The 3,586-nt window shown below is 37.4% G+C and overlaps 1 long non-coding RNA gene across 1 annotated transcript; it reads right to left on the bottom strand.

The window, feature by feature from the left end:
* Positions 1 to 2,042: 2,042 nt before the first annotated feature.
* On the bottom strand, positions 2,043 to 2,460 carry LOC128195902 (uncharacterized). The gene is made up of 3 exons (XR_008247747.1): positions 2,372 to 2,460; positions 2,221 to 2,269; positions 2,043 to 2,138 (listed from the first exon to the last, which is right to left on the bottom strand). It is a non-coding gene; the product is annotated as an uncharacterized LOC128195902 (long non-coding RNA).
* Positions 2,461 to 3,586: the final 1,126 nt, after the last annotated feature.

The raw sequence follows: 3,586 nt of genomic DNA, 5'->3' as shown, positions 1-3,586 counted from the left end.
AATCAATAATCACACAAATAAACTAGTTAAACCACGAGTCCTTGGCAACAGCGTCAAAAACTTGATGACAAATTTATGAACACCGAAAACGGCACCACAAACTTGTTTAACCCTCGGCAAGTGTAACCGAATCGTATCAAGTAATAAACTCGGTAAGACCAAATATCGTTTTCCCAAAGGACTCACGGCCTAGTTAGTCATATCATTTGTTGATTATTTAAGACTTGTGAACGATTGATTGTAGGTTTTTAATGCAAAAGACAGTAATGAAACATGTATGCATGAATTTGATCAATGGCAAAAAGAGTAAAACAAACACGTAATGAATTAGATGGATGAGTATGTTGTTGGGGTTATCAATTTCATCTTATCCACTCTCATATACTTTAGGAATTCATCATTCTTTTCATCAATGTTAATGCTACTCTCTAAATCACCTTGCAAGATGGCCTATCCTTAATTACGAGTTCATACAATTCCTAGCATCCCTAATAATTAATTCTGAAGTGCAGAAGCTTAACGGCAACCAACCCTCATATTCCTATGTCTAGGCAATATGCTTTTGGGAGAAATTCCCCAGACCTAGATTTCCCCGTACGTTCCCATATCGACAAAATCAATAATCATGGCATTAAATGAGTTAAACAATGCAAGCTTTAAGCAAGGAGGAAAAACCCTAACTAATGATGAAAGAAAGCATGTATCTTAAAATAAGATGTTAAAACACAAATTCCATATATGAGAGTTTCACAAGACTACATTGATTCCCCAACAACAATACAAGGTTTAGTTCACCATATTCATGGTGAAACTAGATGAAGAATAATGAAAGAATGGAAGAGATAGAAAAACCCTAGAAAGAGAAGAGGAGAGCCTCACCATCTCCAATTCTAACCCCAAGGGGTGAAAAGTGTGTTTTGCGTCTTCTCCAGCCAAAGATACAAACCCTAGGACGTCCTAAAGCTTATATACTATTCTAAAAAATACAGAAAATTAGGCCCAAGCCCATAAAAGTAACAAAAAACCGGTCCAAGCCCATTCCAATGGCGCTCAGCGCTATTTTACCGTTGAGCGGTACTAGCGCATGATCCATTTTGCACCCCAACTGTTGTTTGTCTCCTCAACGGTGATATCAGCACCTGAAAACTGCCGCTCAGCACCAAATTACCGCTCAACGCCACTCGGTCACACTTTTTCTGCGTTCTGGTTGATTTTTCAGCATTCTGGTTGACTTGTTGACTTTTCTGGTTGACTAGTTGACTTTTCTGGTTTCTGGTTGACTTTTCTGCACTCCAATCATTTAGTACTTCAATTCTTCTTTCAAATCATTCAATTAGCCTACAAAATCAAGGGAATCCTGCACAAAACCATTAAATTCACCTTTAACTCTCTTATTCACAAAACTAAAGAAAAAATGTGAGTTCAAGCTAGTTTCTAAGTCTTAAAGGTTGCTTTTAGTATCAATTTTAAGCATAAAAATAAGAGTTTTTCAACTGTTATCATCCTCCTCCCCCGACGTCTATGCAGACGTCTGAGGTGTGTCACCCAACGACCACATGCCTGAATTGTTTTGTGCTAGGGGTGGGGTTGGACGTCGGTGTGTGCACTACCAGACGTCTATAGACGTCCGATAGTGCACTAACCGACGTCTACTGGGCATTTTTTTTAAAAAAATTAATTTATTTTTGCAATAAAACCACACCTGAAAAACATAAAATTGTCCCAGAACAATTTTGCAATAATATATATATGCGTTTCATATAAACAAAGTTCTACTTAATGTAAAATATAATCCACTACCAAAACTATCAAGATAAAACTTAAACTAAAACTAAGCAATGTTCAACCACAAATAAAACTATTCCTAACTCCATCTTTGCAGAAGATAAGCGGTCCACTACTGCCTTATCTGTCTAATTGTGTCCTCTGATATAGGCAATGTACTCTTGAAGCATTGCAAAATTCAAGAAAAATTCGTTATGGTTTCATATATGTTTGAAGATGAATTTGATTTGTAATGTATTCAAGGTATACATCATTACCTCATTCCAGTCATCTGTAATGACAGCTCGAATGATGGTCTTAATCCAACACATCACATAGAAGCCACATTCCCATGAATCTAGCTGCTGGTTACACTAAAATAACAAACTAAATAGTTAAGAATTTAGATCATTCAATAACATAGAAAATGAATTAGAACTATAAATGACTTACAACCTTTGGATACAAAATTTGAACCAGTTGACCACGTGATTTACCAATAACTCTGTACAGATTGAAAACACAAAGTATAATTAATATAACTATATTTATCATAAAAGTTGAAGGTGAACATCAAATTCAAAGTCATTTTTGGAGAAACACTTACCCTTGAAGCATTGTTCTCAAGTCATTTTTCATCTTCCTATGCAACGAACAAAACCATATAATTTTACATGCTTTGGGAATGATGACCATTAGTTGCCAGTGCATGCTATCATAAAGGATAAATAGCTATTTAACTAATTAAGGAAACTATAATAATGAACTGGCCACATATAACAAAACCTACCCATCAATGTATGACACAAGGTATACGTCTCTTTTTGACTCATCCATCCATGTTTGCAAATAATGTTGTTTGTTTTGAAGTGTGTTACCAGACGGTTGAATGGTCTGAGGTTCAACAAATCCGTACATGGAAGACCGACCTTGGTCTACAACGATTGTGTCCATGTACCTAAAACAACAAAGTTAAGTTGTTAGAAACTATAAGAATCTAAATAAAAGTAATATGAAAGACCAAATTGACTATCTTACATGCACCACAGCTGAATGATGGAAATATTCAACATCCGGTCTCCCCCAATCATCTCCAATGCATAAGAGAATGTGATATAAACTGACACATGTGGGGGAAGACCAAATACTCTCAAATCCCAGTATAGTTCTAATGGTGCTTTCTTCAACCTGGGTAATTTTGTCATTAGCTTTGATAGAGGATCATCCTCCGCTTCAGCCATGTCATCATCTTCATGTATGATTGTATCATGAACTGGATGCTTCTGAGGACGTGTGAACTGAAGATAAGAATTTACGTCAAAGAGTTATCAATAAATATTTGAAGAATAAACATAGAAATACTAAGGAAAAAGACATTATACCTGTGGAGTAGTGATGTGTGACATGATCAATGCTCTAGGCCAAGCAATAAATGATCCTATGGCCTCCCCCACAAAGTTAATTTCTGGAGTGGGTACAAGCACCTAAGCCTGGGGATCTCGAACCTCGTCAATTGTCACACGCACGTGCTGGGGTAATATGGCAACACCATGAATAGTCTGCCCTCCCTCAAGCACTCGTCCGACAGCCACAATGCGTGGGGGATCCCCATCAACCAACAGCTCATACTGACTGCTATACTGAGTGGGTTCTACAGCAGAGCATGATCCTCTAGTGTTGAATCGAGGTGGTGTGGGAGTTTCAGCGGCCCCCATGTTGCCTTGCATCATGGAATGCAACTTTTCTTCAAGCGCTCTTTGTATTTCTTTTTGTTCTTGTAGCTGCTCCATGAATCGTTGCTCCATTGATCTCATGCTTTGGT

Source organism: Vigna angularis, chromosome 1 (assembly GCF_016808095.1).
Source record: "Vigna angularis cultivar LongXiaoDou No.4 chromosome 1, ASM1680809v1, whole genome shotgun sequence".
Taxonomy (NCBI): Eukaryota; Viridiplantae; Streptophyta; class Magnoliopsida; order Fabales; family Fabaceae; genus Vigna; species Vigna angularis.
Note: the sequence above shows the minus strand (reverse complement) of the source record. Positions and strands in the feature narration are given on the sequence as shown.